Raw genomic sequence first — 16,558 nt, 5'->3', positions numbered from 1 at the left:
TTTGCAAATTACTTATTTTACATGTAACCCATGTTAAAGAAGAGGTACTAGAGGTCCGGCTGTGCTTAATGTTGATAAGTCAGTGGGACCAAATGGAATGCATCTGATAATGTTGAGGGTTGTATTAGTGGAAATTGTGAAAGTACTGCACTAAACCTTCTGAATTTGATTTTGTTTTTACAGTTACAAACCACTTTGTTACTCCAGGATGCAGAAGTGAATAAAAGTGAACAGATTCTGACATCCCTCAACTCCATTTAATTTTAAATGGAGCAACTTGTCCTCAGTGTAAGCGTGTTGCTCTAAGAATGAGAACACCACGTCCTGGGAACACAGCAGCAATCCCGCCAAGGTCTGATCTGCAACCTTGAACCTCAGTGAAATGTTGTCACCCTCCCTCCGAATCTGATCGACACCTCAAGCCCAACATTCAGAGTGGGTGGGCAAACAAAACAACCTCCTGCCCCGCCATCCTCTCGCACAGACTGAACACCTGAGGTGAGGTGAGAGTGACTGCCCTCGACATCAAGGCAGCATTTGACTGTGTGGCATTATGGGGCCCCAGCAAAACTGGAGACAATGGGAATCGTGGGGCGGGGTGGGGGAGGCGCGGGGCTGGTGGTGGGCCGGAGGGAGGCGGGGCTGGCGGTGGGCCGGGGGGCGGGGAGCTCTCTGATGGTTGGAGTCATACCCAGCACAAAGAAGGATGATTGTTGTTGTGGAGGTCAATTATCTCAGTTCCAGGACATCACTGTGGGAGTTCCTCGGTGTGGTGTCCTTGGCCCAACCATCTTTAGCTGCTTCATCAATGACCTTCCTTCCAGCAGAATTGGGAATGTTCGCTGATGATTGCTCAATGTTCAGCACCATTTTCAACACCTCCGAAACAAATCATCACCCACCCTCTATTTAGAAGACTCAGGACTGCAAAGAACTCTAAGAAATCTCCTCTCAGATTCCTCGTCTCCAAGGTAAATATCCCCTACCGCTACAATGTATCGAGGTAATTTAAGTTCCTCGCCATAAAGCCGAGGATATTGTATGCTTCATGAACAATTCTTTCAACCTGCACTGCCACCTTCAATGATTTAAGCAGATGTACACCATTTCCCGCTATTCCGGCACCGTCTTTGGAATTGTAAACTTTATTTTGTCTTTTCTCCCCCTGTTCTTCCGACCAAAATTAATCACTTCACCCTTCTCTGCAAAAAAATTCAGCCACCACTTGTCGGCCCTGTTTTCCAACCGATGTCTCTTTGAAGGAAATTGTTATTTCTTTCGAAATTCTATAGCTCTGTTCACAGACACAGGACGTCCAAAACACTTTACAGGTAACGTGTGCCTTTGAAATGTCGTCATTGTTCAATTGTGGGAAATTGCTGACCTTTTGAAGCTTTTGTTCTGCAGTGTCAGAAATTCCCTTGTGTCAATGGCAAATGCGACCTTGATGAGTCTGGCTCTGTGGCGCAACGGATAGCGCATTGGACTTCTAGCTGCTCTCATTTAAGAGATTCAAAGGTTGTGGGTTCGAGTCCCACCAGAGTCGATTTTTAGATAAAGGTTTGAAGCAAATCAGCAACTGGATCATCCATGTTCTCAGTTGCCGTCACCAACCTCCTTCTGTACAGGTGAATCCAGTCACTTTCCGCTTTCCAATCTGAACCACTTTGCAGAAGAACATTCGCCACCTAACAGTGAAATGGGTGGTAAAAGGAGTAAAACCGCTTCATCGTTACAAGGATACAGAATTGGCTGAGTGGCAGGAAACAGAGGTTGGCGGTAAATGAATGTTTTTCGGCCTGGCGGAAGGATTGGGACCTTTGCTGTTCCTGATAAATATCAATGACCGAGACCTTTGTGCCCAGGACAAAATTTCAGCGTTTGCGGAAGATACAAAGCTTGGAAGCATTGTGGAGAGTGTGGAGGATAGTGTAGGACTTCAAATGGACTTGGACCTGTTGGTGGAAATGGAGAGACAGGTGGCAGATGAAGTTCAATGGAGAGAGGTTTGGTTGGTAGAACATGGAGAGACAATATAAAATGAAGGATACAACTCTAAGGGAGGTGGAGAAACAATGGGACTTGGATGTTTCTGTACATAAATTATTGAAGGTGGCAGGACAGGTTGAGAGAGTTTTTCATCAACCATACTGTATCCTGCGCTTTACTGATAAAGAGATAGAGTGCAAGAGTAAGAGGCTATGTTGAATTTGTAAAATTCATGAGTTCGGCCTCAACAAGAGTATTGTGTCCGGTTCTGGGTGCCACTCTTTAGGGAGGATGTGGAGGTGCTGGAGAGATTGCAGGAAACATTCACGTGAATGGTTCCAGGGACGAGGAGCTTCAGTTATGAGGATATGTTGGAGAAGATAGGGCTGTTTCCCTCACAGAAAATCAGGTTAAGAGGAGATTTGATAGAGGTGTTCAAAATCATTAGAAGTCTGGACAGAGTAGATAGGGAGAATTCGTTTCACTCGTGATAGGATCGAAAATTATATTTGATTAGTAAAACAAAGCGAACTGTTTTCAGAAGTTATTTTTAATTATTATTTTGAAGTGAGTGATTAGGGCCTGGAATGCACTGTCTAAGAGTATGATGGAGTCAGGATCAACTGAATCATTCAAAAGGGAATTATAATATTATCTGAAAATGAAGAATGTGTAGGGTAATGGGGAGAAGGTGGGGCAATGGTTCAAGAGTTGTTCATTCGGAGAGTCTGTGAAGAAATGATGGGCCAAATGTCCTCTTTCTGTGCCGTAACAATGCAGTTTTTCGGTGATATATAGCCAACGAACATCAGTGACATGCAACATAACATTACTTCCCATAACTGCTCCGTCATCTTTCCAAACTGTTTCTGACAGACAGCTCGGAACAAGAATGTTGTGAGTCTACACCCCTGAACATCAAGGCCAACACGGTTATCACATCTGGATTGAACAGTTCTTGCTACAGCTTCAGATTAGACATTAGATTATCACAGGCTCTCTGTCAGACTGCATGTTCCTTCAGTCAGGTTTCCAATTGGACACTTGGAATGAGCGGCTATGTGAATATTAATGGTCTAGGGGTAGATTTCACTTTTGCCAGACTGGATTCTCAGTTCCATTCCCAGACATTTCCCTTTCTCTTTCTGAATCCAAACTTGGTCCCTTATTCATTTCCGCTTTTCATTGTTTCATTGGCGGCCACGTTTCTATCTGTCTGAGCCTTTCGCTCTCCAATTCCTTCTAGAAACGCCCCCAATTGCCAACCCCCACCCCACCCAGCTTAAGACCCTCTTAAATTACATCCCTTTGACCAAGGTTTTGTTCAGCTGCCCAAATTTATGACTCAGTGTCGAATGTTGCTTGACTGAGCTCCTTTGAAGCGCTTTAGGAAGTTTTATTCAATTGCGGTGCTGTTTTTGAAATTGTTCAAATTTGGATAAATTAAGTTTCGGAATCAATTTTGTCAAAATTTTCCTCGAATTTTCTCCAATTGTTTCACGTTGCGAAACTTCTGCCATGAGGTGGTCACATGATGACCAGTTTGATAGAGTAAATCAGGAGAAACTGTTCCCACTGACGGAAGGGCCGCTAACCAGAGGACACAGTTTGACGCTGATTGGGAAATGAGTCAGGAGAGAGATGGGGAGAATGTATTTTAAACTGAGCGTTGTTGTGAAATGGAAGCTTTCTGGACGGGTGGTGGAAGCAGATTCAATAATAACTTTCAAAAGACATTTGGTGAAATACCTGAAAGGAAATACAATACAGGAATATGGGGAGGGAGCATGGATGTGGGAGTAATCATATCGCTCAACCAAACACCCAGCACAGGCGGAATGAGGTCTGTCTGTCCTGTATCCTTCTATGATTCATGGATAGACATCAGTCCGACATCCTGTGGGGCATGAAGGGTGTGAGAAGCTGGCATGAGAATTGATCCCGTGGGCGCGGAATGGAAACGGTAAAATATTGTCTTCTTTCAAGAAATCGAAACTGATTTGCAGGTATGACTATGTCTGTTTAAATGTGGTTTGTTACCAGTTCCAGATTATTAAATTTAAAGGTTTGTGTTATCAGGCAAGGAGCTTACTATGATATAAAAACAGGAAATGCTGGAAACACTCAGCAACAACTGTAATTGGAAAACGGATTAATGTTTCAAGTTAATGATACTCCAGCAGAACTGAGGAAAGAGAGAAATGTAATAGGTTTTGAACAAGTGAAAGAGTCAGGGGCTGGGAAGAGGTTGAAGAAAAGCGCAGGTCTGTGATGGTGTAGGCGCCCAGAGAGATGAAATTACAAAAAAAAGGTATCACAGGGCAAATACAAAGGGAACAGACAAAGAAACAAACAATTGGCCCAGATGAGGTGTGAATGGCTGGATAGCAGCCGTTCAATTGCAATGAGAAAGAATAGAGAATGACGGAAAAGACAAAATAGCAAAAAACACATGAAACAAGTTGGAAACAGAGTTTATAATCTAAAAATATTGAACTCAGTGTGAGTCCTGAAATCTGTAGGGTGCCGAGTTGAAAGGTGACCGTGTTCTTCCTCGGGCTTAAATTAATCTTCATTGGAACGGTGCAGCAGACCAAGGACAGAAAGGTCAGAGTGGGAGCAAGGTGGAGAATTGAAATTACAAGTGGCAGGAAAGTCGGAGTCAGGCTTGCGGACTGAAAGGAGGTGTTGGCAAAGCGGTCACTCAGCCTGTGGGGCCTCATCAAGTAGCGGAATCCATATTGTTAACACCAAATACATTATGTTAAGTTGAAAGCAGGACAAGTGTATCACTGCTGCACTTGGAATGAGTGTTTGGGGCCTTGAATGTTGAGAATGGAAGAGGTAAAAGAGGAGTTTCAATTCAAGCACTTGCATGGGATTGTGACCTAGAAAAGGGAAGGTGTACTGGGGGAGCACCAGCTGTCGCCGAGTGAATGGCCCGTTTGGAATGGTGATTGTGGAGGAGAAGGGAGGGTGTTTTTGGTAGTCATATCATGTTGGCTGTGGTGGAAATGTCGGAGTATAATGTGTTGAATATGGAAACTGGCGGGCTGGACGGTGAAAACCAGCGCCACTGAATCAACTCCGCTCAGTTTACACAGGATGCAATAATCCGCATTTCCCGGTCAGCAGCAATTACCACCTCACACAAAGATTTAGCCTCCCCGATGTTCCTGCACATTTCTCCAGGGATCTTGCCGTCCTGATGTCAGAGAAATGAACAGCCCCGCCCCTATCTAACTCCCCCATCTAAACCCAGCGGCAGAGTCATGGGACGAAAGGACGTGGCCCCTTTTTACAGCATTAGCTGCCTTATTCTGGTAGTTTAAATATCGAGTCATTGACTGTGGATGAGCGAATACATGACTGACTGGGTGAGTTGGTGAGGCAGTTTCTGGTGGACTGTGTACAGTTTTAGTCTCCTTAGTTTAGAAAGGATATCATTGCATTACAGCGGGTCAGAGGAGATTCAGTCGACTGATTCCTGGAATGGGAGGGTTTTCTTATGAGGAAAGGTTGAGGAGGTTGGGCCTCTGCCCATTGGAGTTTAGAGGAATGGGACGTGATCTCATTGAAAGATATAAAATCCTGAGGGGACTTGACAGGGTGGCTGCTGAGACTATGTTTCCTTTTGTGGGGGCCTCAACAATCAGGTGACTCAGTTTAAAAATATCGGGCTCTCCCATTTCAGACTGACAGAAGGTAATTTATTTTCTTTCTCTCTCAGTGGCACATTAATCTGTCGATTTCTCTTCCCCAGAGAGCAGTGGAGGCTGGGTCATTGAAAATGTTCAAGGGGAGTTGGAGAAATTTTTGACAAAGGAATGAGTAAAGAATTATGGGAGGCAGACAAGAAAGTGGAGTTGAGGCCACATTCAGATCAGCCATGCTGGAGCAGCTTCGAGGGTCTGAATGGACTGTTACTGCTCCTGATTTTCGTGTTCTTGTTCTTGTGTGCCTCTCTCGGCACTGCTGTCCCTGTCCTGCTCACCGTCTCTCTTGCCGGACTGCTTGGCGCCTCAGTAACCTCCCGCTCTCCGGCCTGCTCCCTACCCCTCAGCGCCTCACTTGCTGTTCTGCTTGTCACAATCTCCTCAGTTCTTGTGGTGAGATGGGCGGCGACAGGGGTCAGGAGGGAGGTGCCGAGTGGGAGGTGAGGGGCTTGGTAGTCGGGTAGCGAGCGGTGCGGCATAAGGGTCGGCGTGTAGCGCAGCGAACGAGGCGGCGAGGGCCTGGGGTCAGGGCACCTGGCATTCGGGAGCAGGGGAGTGAGTGGGAGGCAGCAAGTGGGCGACGGTCAACGGCTGAACAACGAGGACGTCAGCGGTGGGAGGAACGGCGTACGCACCGGCAGACTGAGTGGGTGCCGAGTTCCTGTTCCAGCTCGGTGTCAGGAGTTACAGTGTAAAACTGATCACAATTCTAGCATTGCTGAGTTCTGATGAAACGTCATCGACCTGAAACATGAACACCCTTTCACTGTCCACGCTGCTGCCTGCCATGAGGTGTAATTCTTAATTGTTTTCTGGTGTTACGACAGAAACCCAAAATGAGGGTTGACGCACTCTGGAGGACAATGAATGCATATAGCGGTTATCTCGCTTACTTGTGGAAGGCTCGTTGGTCTAGAGGTATGATTCGCGCTTCGGGATTTTCATTAAATGATTATGCCTCTCGGGTTCAAATCCCGGATGAGTCCTCGTGTGTCGTCACTTAAAATCCAAATTCATTTGCGAGCGAAAAGGCTGATTTTACTTAAACCGGGGCGAGGTTTCATAACCTGAGAAGCCATTACAGCGAAATTATCACTGCAAAACACGTGGAGTAAATGAAGAAACTGTTGCTCATGTAATTGGACGGTTAATTTATCCTAATAAGAGAAGTGTAAAAGTTAATTTATCCCAAACCTGGGTTCGATTGCGGAGAATGCATAACTCAATGTCTTCAATAATATTTCAAGGAGAAAATTTCAGATACAGATAAATAACCATTTTCTCACTGATCCATCATATATTTGATGAATACAAATCTGTCAAACTGAGATTTAAAATTGAAATGTTGTTTCCCGATGGGATCTCTGAAATTCCAGTCCCCTTTTTTGAGAGATGTTTCCTAATTTCACTCCGGAAACGTCATGTTTTTTTGACTGAGCCCCAATGCCCGCACACCCCTCCCCCTCTCCCAATTCCGAAATTTGCAGAAGTTTCTCTCTCTGACACTATTGTCTTAACATGTCGGAAACATAGATAAAATTGCTCATTAATTCGGTAAGAACGTCTTCCTTTGGTAATGATTTATATGAAGGGGCTGTTCTATGGTTTATTTTCTGAAATTTAGCAACGGTAGAGGGGAGGCCACGAGGCAGAGTGTAAGAGTTGGCCGCGTGGCCTAATGGATAAGGCGTCTGACTTCGGTGGTATTTGAAGAGGCTATCAGAAGATTGCAGGTTCGAGTCCTGCCGCGGTCGTTGTATGCAGAAATCTGTTTAACTTCCTGAAAACCGCGATTTCATTCGTCAGCTGAAGGTTCTGCGTTTCCTTCCAAACATTTCAAGGCTCTTTCTCACACTCTCTGCTCTTGTTAATTTGTGCATTAATTTCTAACTCATCTTTGTATTTTGTGTAGTTTGCTTCTCATCATTCAAAATGACCAAAACTTATCCCACAACCTGCAGCACACTCTGAGTCACAAGGTCTCAATGATGAGGCAGAACGGCAGCTGAGGAGAAGTGACAGGAAGCAAATCCTGCACTCCGGATCTCACTACCTCTCGGGACATCCTGTCCCCATGTGTCCAAAGATCTGTGGACCGAGAATTGAACTGTTCACTCACATGAAGACCCATGGCAGAAACTCACGGCCCTGAGTGGATGTCATCATCGTGTCGAGGAACAGACGATAACTATTGCTTGTTACAAAATACATAAAAGAAAAGGTCAACTCCACTCTCGTAGTATTTCTAAAACTGTCCCTTTCCAAATAATGTGAACAAGTCTTCTCGATTGTCTCTGATCTATCAACTTCACTAAATCAGAATGTGCTGCCATCTACTGGCCGCAGCAGAGCGGTAGAAACTCACATTGTCGGTGTCGCAGAAACAGGTCATTGTGAGGAATTTGTGATGTGATGTGATGGGGCAGACATAGAAATACAAATATGAAATACAATTTAGAAAACATGATTAATTAATTTATTCCCATTGAATCGGCAGCAGTTACAGGCCAACTATCGCCTGAAACAACTGAGACGATTTGATAAACTGCATTTAAAGGAAGTCAAGATAAGTATAGGAGGGAGAATGAATTTCAGGGATAAACAGAGAATGTTACATGAAGCATTCTAGGTGGAGGATCTTGTCGGGCAGTTTACCTGTTAGAACAAATGGCCCACTTTCAGTGAGGCATATTCTGCGTTGAATGAATCCAGATTTGTAAAGTGTCTCAGGGACTGACAGACACGTAATGAATCCCACACTCAAACTGAGTAAAAGACAGAGAGCTCCAGAATGAATCATTAACTCAGGCCTGGCATCAGTGACTGACTGATACACATTGAATCACACACTCTCACGGTGTACAAGAGACCGAGCGATACAGAATGAATCATACACACAGGCACAACATCAGAAACTGACAGATCCCCGATAAATCCCGAAAACAAATCCCGTCCCACGGACAAAGCGAAAAAGAATTAATCCACAGAGACCGACAGAAGGAGAATGAATTCCACATTCAAATCCTGTTCCAGCGACAAAGTGATGCAGAGAGAACCTCACACACGTACAAGTGGAAAAGTTACAGCAGAGAAGGAGACCATTCGGCCTTTTGTCTGTCCTGAGATTCTTCAACAGGAACTCAGCTATCCCAGTCCCCTGCCCTCTCTCCATAGCCATGTAAACGTTTCTCTTCAGGCAGTTGTCCAGTTCCACTATGAAAGCATCGATTTTAACCTGCCTCTACCACCTACTCCAGACAGTGCATTCCCGATCCTTACCACCCACCATGGAAGATTAATCCTCATGTCCTCATTGATTCGTTTAAAACCGGTGCCTTGCACAAAGAGAAGCTGTTTATCACTGTCTAATCTGTCTCAATCTGTCGCGGCCTCGTCGTCCTGTATTCCCGACCGTCAGGCATGGTTTCTCAGTCTGACCCCATCCCTGCAACATCAGAAAACTTCTTGGCCGACCCCTGCTCCTTGTTCGCATGTTCCATCAAATTACTCGATAAATCGGAATGAAGAACTTCCTTAAAGAAGCAGTCATTGGTTTAAATGAAGGGACTGAGTGGTGATTTAATTTCTGTAACTATGCAGCTTCTGGAGGGAGCCCAAGAGTCAAAGTGTGGAGTGTGGAGGAAGTGAAGATGGATAGAAGGTCAGCGATAGTGGGAACAAATGACAGATTGACAAAGGTGCCATGAATTAAAGGACAAAGGCAATTTCAATGGTAGCGATAAGAGCTAAAACAAATGTGTTGTTAGTGGTGTAAAGGTAAGAAAGCAGAATGTGATAATAGGAAACACGGATAGCATTGTGTGAAAGAACAACATGCAACAGGTAACAGGGGACCCTTTGGGGGATGGGGTGGGGGTGGGGTCGGTATTGAGGAATAAAAAGTTAGAAAATGAGATAGAAGGGGGGCAAAAAGCGGATTAAGCAGTCGATAAATGAATAAAAATAAAACTAAGTGGATAAAAAGTAAAATATTAATTTAGAAAAAAAGGGGATTAAAAGGGGGTGCGGATTGAGGAGAGAGTTCCTGGTCTGAAGCTGTTGAACTCAAGATAAGTCCGGAAGTCTGTAAACTGCCTAATTGCAAGATGAGTTGCTGTTCCTCCAGTTTGCGTTGGGCTTCACTGAAAAATCGCAGCAGGCCAAGGAGGACATGTGGGCATGAGAGCTGGATGGTGTGTTGAAATGGCAAGTGACAGACATGTCTGGCTCCTGCTTGCGGACAGACCAAAGGTGTTCCGCAAAGCGCTCACACAGTCTGGGTTTGATGTCTCCAGTGTAGAGGAGGCCGCATTGGGAGCAGCGAATGCAGTCGACCAAATTGGAAGAGGTGCAAGTGAAGCTCTGCTTCACCTGAAAGGAGTATTCTGGACCTTCGACGGTGAGGAGGGAGGAGGTAAAGGGCCAGTTGCTGCACCTTCTTGGATTGCATGGGAATGTGCCATGGGATGGGGATGAGGTGTTGGAAGTGATGGAAGAGTGATCCAGGTTGTCCCCGAGGGAACGGTCCCTCTGGGATGCTGACGGGCTTGGGGGGGTGGTTGTCGGGAGGATCAGGGGAAGGTGGTGGCATCATGATTGAGTTGGACGAAATGGCGGAGGATGATCCTTTGAATATGGAGGTTGGTGGGGTGGAAAGTGAGGACAAGGGGGACCCTATCGTGGTTGTGTGAGGGAGAGAAATGTGTGAGGGTAGAGGCGCGGGAGATGGGCGGGACATGGTTGAGGGCACTGCCAACTACAGTGGGTGGGAAACCTCGGTTAAGGAAGAAGGAAGTCATATCAGAAGAGCCGTTTTGGAAAGTTGCATCATCGGGACACATGCGAAGGCGGTGAAGGAACTGAGAGAATGGGATGGAGCCCTTACAGGAAGCGGGGTGTGAGGAGCTGTAGTTGAGGTAGCTGTGGGGGTCGATGAGCTTGTATTGAATATTGGTGGACAGTCTATTACCAGAAATGGAGTCAGAGAGGTCAAGGTAGGGAAGGGAAGTGTTGGAAATGGACGATGTGAAGGTGATAGAGGGGTGTAAATTGGAAGCAAATTTGATATATTTTTCCAGATCCGGACAGAGCATGAATAGGCACCGAAGTGAGTCCACCAGAGTTTGTTGGAAGTTTATCAGCATTCATGTACCCATTCAATGCATTTACGCGCTGATTGCCATTACCTCAGTCCTAGAGGCTTTCTTTAGTTTAAACACAGCCTGAGAGTCCCACAGTTTGATTTTGATTTGGCCGGATCAGGGTGCGTTGTCCAAGAGGTTTTTCAAACTTCTTTGCGTTCGAGATGGTGACAGTTATTGAAATCAGGAGCATGTTTAAGAACCCGAGAAATCATTGCAGACAGTATATCACTGCAATACACGTGAAGAAAATGAACGCAAATGTTAAAGAAGGTTAAAGAATCTGGATTGATCCTGATGCTGAAATCAGTCGGGTTCAATCGTGCCTGAATGAACATAGAAACCGACAGAACTGGAGTCCCGCAGTTTAATTTTATTTTATCCACACTTTAACTGGATTGTGGTATTTACACTGAGACGAGTTTGAGCCTTTTCTTGTGTTTGAGCAATCCGGTTCAGAGGGAATTAACAATCAGGGATTTGAGCAGGAATGAAATAAATTACTCAGCAGAATGTGACTCACGGGCACAGTAGGACAGTAAATGTTGGAGTTGGAGTATCTTTGGACAGAAGGTGTCGGGGTGTCAGTTTCTCGTGACAGAATTGATACCCAAGTTCCGCCGGTAAATCAGCAGGAACTCGATCCAACTCATCCACACAGTCAAGCTGGTGAAACAAAATGACTGGCGGCCTGGCTCTTCCGCAGATCACTCGGCTCTCGGCCTCCTGCAATGTTCCTATGAAGCTCAGGTACGCTCGAAGAACAGCGCCTCATCTTTCAATTAGACACTTTCCAGCTTTCCAGTGAGATCATTGAGATCAACAATATCGCTCTGGAAAAGTGTCCCCAACCCACCCACCCATTCTCCCTCCCTCCCGCGCCCCATTTTGACTTCGCTTTTCCTGTTTACAGAGGTTATTTCGAGATTCCTTTTCCACGTGTTTTTATTTTCGGATGGCAGTTGTTCATCAATCTGCCATTCACTCCTCCTCCAGAAACATCCTTTGTTTCTTTACTTGTTCCATTGATCTTACAGAGAGTTTTCAAGGAGACGACGGGCCTCATTTTGTGCTGTTGAAAATCTAAGAGCTTATGTTTCCCTCTCTCTGGCCATGCAGCATAAACTATTTTCTCATTTTTTTAACCGGCTTCCAAAATATCACAGGCTGTCGCTTTTGATTTTTTTTTTCTTTCCTTACATTGACTTACAGCTTATTACAAAACTAACTTTTCCCAGTTCGGGTGAAAGGTCATCGATGTGAGACATGGACCCAGTTTCACATTCTCTGTCAATACCTGAGCTGTGGTGTAACTCTTGCATTTTCTGACTTAACAATTGTGATGTGACAGGTTGGTTAAAAGGATTTGGGAGACAATGAAAGTTATCTTTGGTTCATGTAGCGTCACTGGCTGCCTCGTTGTTCCAGTCTTTAGTGGTATTATTCTCATTTAGGGGTGTTCTTTAAATTAGTTTGCTCGAGTTGTCAGGTTTAATTCCCGGACGAGCCCTCCTGAGATGTTGAAGATATTGGTGCACTTTTCAACCTCAGAGACTCGTCTTCACTCACTCTAAGTTGGACATTCCATCCCTGCCTGGATCCCTGTGTTAGGCGCAAGTTCAAAGTTGTTCATTTTATAAAAACAGTAAAATTCACTCTAATTATAAAACAGGAGTTTTAAAAGTACCGCAGCTGAAAATATAGCTATAAAAGCGGGAGAATCCGATCATGTCAGTGATTATCTGTGAAGTGTGATCCTGACGTGAGTGCCCGAGTCTAGAATGACGGGGATCCATGGAGACAGAGAGTGTCTGAGCCCAGAGTTCCGGGTCTCTGTGGAGGGACAGGAGAAGGTCATTCAGTCCCTCCTTCCTGTTCCAACACTCAGTTAGACAATGGCTGATCTGCGTCTTAGCTCCATCCAGCTGCCTTGATTCCATATCCTATTATACTGTTGCCTCGCAAAAACCTATTACTCACGGATTTGGAATTATTCATTGAGGCAGCATTTACTGCTTATTAGGGAAGACAGTTTCACACCTCTATCTTTGCGTGAAACACTATTTTTAAAGTCTCTCCTGAATGGCCCGGCTTTGTTGACATTCTGAAATAAAAACAAAGAAGCTGTTGAAAATAACTCGGCAGCTCCGGCAGCATCTGCGGCGAGTGAAACAGAGCCTCCCGGAACTGGCGAAGAAGTCACATTGGAATCGAAACGTTCGCCCTGTTCCAGGTCTGGCAGCATCAGTGGAGAGAGGGACAGAGTTAATGTTTGATTCTTCGCGAGAGATACTGTCAGACCTGATTCCAGAGAGCGGGGCCGGGAAATTATTCTGAATAAAACCAAAAAACTACTGCGGATGCTGGAAATCCAAAACAAGAACAGAATTACCTGGAAAAACTCAGCAGGTCTGGCAGCATCGGTGGAGAAGAAAAGAGTCGACGTTTCAAATCCTCATGACACTTCAATAGAACTGAGTAAAGTTAGGAGAGGGGTGAAATATAAGCTGGTTTAAGGTGGGGGATGGGGGGAGAGAAGTTGGGCGGGGAGTGGTAGTATGGACAAGCAAGCAGTGATAGGAGCAGTTAATCAAAAGGTGTCACAGACAAAGGAACAAAGACGTGTTAAAGGTGGTGATATTATCTAAGAGAATGTGCTAATTAAGAATGGATGGCAGGACACTCAAGGTACAGCTCTAGTGGGGGTGGGGTGGAAAGACTGACAGGGCATTACAGGTATATATTTAAAAATAATGGAAATAGGTGGGAAAAGAACAATCCGTATACATTATTGGAAAAAACAGAAGGGAGCGGGAAGAAACGGAAAGGGGGTGGGGATGGGGGAGGGAGTTCAAGATCTAAAGTTGTTGAATTCAATATTCAGTCCAGAAGGCTGTAAAGTGCCTAGTCGGAAGATGAGGTGCTGTTCCTCCAGTTTGCGTTGGGCTTCACTGGAACAATGCAGCAAGGCAAGGACAGACATGTGGGCAAGAGAACAGGGTGGAGTATTAAAATGGCAAGCGACAGGGAGGTTTGGGTCTTTCTTGCGGACAGACCGCAGGTGTTCTGCAAAGCGGTCGCCCAGTTTACGTTTGGTCTCTCCAATGTAGAGGAGACCGCAATGGAAGCAACGAATGCAGTAGACTAAGTTAGGGGAAATGCAAGTGAAATGCTGCTTCACTTGAAAGGAGTGTTTGAACCCTTGGACGGTGAGGAGAGAGGAAGTGAAGGGGCAGGTGTTGCAACTTCTGCGTGGGCATGGGGAGGTGCCATAGGTGGGGGTTGAGGAGTAGGGGCTGATGGAGGAGTGGACCAGGGTGTCCCGGAGGGAACGAACCCTACGGAATGCCACCAGTGGGGGGTGAAGGGAAGATGTGTTTGGTGGTGGCATCATGCTGGAGTTGGCGGAAATGGCGGAGAATGATCCTTTGAATACAGAGGCTGGTGGGGTGATAAGTGAGGACAAGGGGGACCCTATCATGTTTTTGGGAGGGAGGAGAAGGTGTGAGGGCGGATGCGCGGGAGATGGGCTGGACACGGTTGAGGGCCCTGTCAATGACCGTGGGTGGAAAACCTCGGTTAAGGAAGAAGGAGGACATGTCAGAGGAACTGTTTTTGAAGGAAGCATCATCAGAACAGATGCGACGGAGGCGAAGGAACTGAGAGAATGGGATGGAGTCTTTACAGGAAGCGGGGTGTGGGGAGCTGTAGTCGAGATAGCTGTGGGAGTCGGTAGGCTTGTAATGGATATTGGTGGACAGTCTATCACCAGAAATTGAAACAGAGAGGTCAAGGAAGGGAAGGGAAGTGTCAGAGATGGACCATGTGAAGATGATGGAGGGGTGGAGATTGGAAGCAAAATTAATCAATTTTTCCAGGTCCCGACGAGAGCATGAAGCAGCACCGAAGTAATCATCGATGTACCGGAGAAAGAGTTGTGGGAGGGGGCCGGAGTAGGACTGGAACAAGGAATGTTCCACACACCCCATAAAGAAACTGGCATAGCTGGGGCCCATGCGGGTACCCATAGCCACACCTTTTATTTGGAGGAAGTGAGAGGAGTTAAAGGAGAAATTGTTCAGTGTGAGAACAAGTTCAGCCAGACGGAGGAGAGTAGTGGTGGATGGGGATTGTTCGGGCCTCTGTTTATGGAAGAAGCTAAGGGCCCTCAGACCATTCTGGTGGGGGATGGAGGTGTAGAGGGATTTGACGTCCATGGTGAAGAGGAAGCGGTTGGGGCCAGTGAACTTGAAATTGTTGATGTGACGTAAGGTGTCAGAGGAATCACGGATGTAGGTGGGAAGGGACTGGACAAAGGGAGAGAGAAGGGAGTCAAGATAATGAGAAATGAGTTCCGTGGGGCAGGAACAGGCTGACACGATCGGTCTGCTGGGACAGTTCTGTTTGTAGATTTTGGGTAGGAGGTAGAAGCGGGCCGTCCGTGGTTGGGCGACTATCAGGTTGGAAGCTGTGGGAGGAAGATCTCCAGAGGAGATGAGGTCAGTGACAGTCCTGGAAACAATGGCTTGATGTTCAGTGGTCGGGTCATTGTCCAGGGAGAGGTAGGAGGAAGTGTCTGTGAATTGACGCTCAGCCTACGTGAGGTAGAGGTCAGTGCGCCAGACAACAACAGCACCACCCTTGTCAGCGGGTTTGATGACAATGTTGGGGTTGGACCTGAGAGAATGGAGTGCTGTAAGTTCAGAGAGACAGGTTAGAATTGGTGAGAGGAGCAGAGAAATTGAGACGACTAATGTCACGCCGACAGTTCTCAATGAAAAGATCAAGAGAAGGTAAGAATCCAGAGGGAGGGGCCCAGGTGGAGGGAGAATCCTGGAGGTGGGTGAAAGGATCCGTTGAACGGGGGGAGGACTCCTGCCCAAAGAAGTGAGCACGGAGGCGAAGGCGGCGGTAGAAGAGTTCAGCATCGTGCCGAGCCCGAAATTAATTGAGATGAGGGTGTAAGGGTATGAAACTAAGTCCTTTGCTGAGCACTGAACGTTCAGCGTCAGAGAGGGGAAGGTCAGGGGGTATAGTGAATACACGGCCGGGGCTGGGATTGGAAGATGGGGTGGGGACGGAGGGACAGGCAGGGGTGGAGGGTCCGAGATGGGTGTTGGTGTCGATGAACATGGTGAGAGTTATTGCAAAACAGTTTATCAATCAGTAACAAAATGTCAAAGATATAGTGTGTTTCGCGGTACTATAAATGCTGACTGTGATGTAAGGAAGTGTGCGATGGTGGTATAGTGGTGAGCATAGCTGCCTTCCAAGCAGTTAACCCGGGTTCGATTCCCGGCCATCGCAGCAGCGGTGTATTTTTTAGCCTTACCCGTGGTCAGACCACAATTCCGGACGCGTGGAGGTAATCTCTGTGGTTTCCAAAATGAGATAAAGAACAACAGAAAGTGTGGGGAGATTTCCAACAAGGAAATAAAGGACTAACAAAATAAAATACTTCAAACGTTTTCGTTATCACGTTTTTCGAACGTAAAATTCGGGCCTTGGTTGGAAAGACGCCTCACCTCCTCCCTCTCGCCTATTTCCGATATGTGGATGATACGTTTGCTATATTTATATCCGCAGTTGCATGTAACAATTTCCTTACATGTCTTTATGGGCTCCATCCTGCGCTCAAATTCACCTATGAAATGGAGCAGTCAAAATAACTCCCCTCCCTTGACACACTAGTTGAGGAATCTTCCAGAGGAT

General features: G+C 46.1%; 3 non-coding genes across 3 annotated transcripts; all 3 read left to right on the top strand.

The window, feature by feature from the left end:
• The first annotated feature begins 1,455 nt into the window (after positions 1-1,455).
• trnar-ucu (transfer RNA arginine (anticodon UCU)) lies at positions 1,456-1,546 on the top strand. The gene is given in 2 exon segments: positions 1,456-1,492; positions 1,511-1,546. It is a non-coding gene; the product is annotated as a tRNA-Arg (tRNA).
• Positions 1,547-7,369: 5,823 nt separating this feature from the next.
• On the top strand, positions 7,370-7,459 carry trnar-ucg (transfer RNA arginine (anticodon UCG)). The gene is given in 2 exon segments: positions 7,370-7,406; positions 7,424-7,459. It is a non-coding gene; the product is annotated as a tRNA-Arg (tRNA).
• An 8,622-nt stretch (positions 7,460-16,081) lies between these two features.
• On the top strand, positions 16,082-16,153 carry trnag-ucc (transfer RNA glycine (anticodon UCC)). Its single transcript has one exon. It is a non-coding gene; the product is annotated as a tRNA-Gly (tRNA).
• The last annotated feature ends 405 nt before the right edge of the window (positions 16,154-16,558 follow it).

Source organism: Cetorhinus maximus, chromosome 31 (assembly GCF_964194155.1).
Source record: "Cetorhinus maximus chromosome 31, sCetMax3.hap1.1, whole genome shotgun sequence".
Lineage (NCBI taxonomy): Eukaryota > Metazoa > Chordata > Chondrichthyes > Lamniformes > Cetorhinidae > Cetorhinus > Cetorhinus maximus.
The sequence above is the reverse complement of the archived record's forward strand: the minus strand, read 5'-3'. Positions and strand labels throughout refer to the sequence as shown.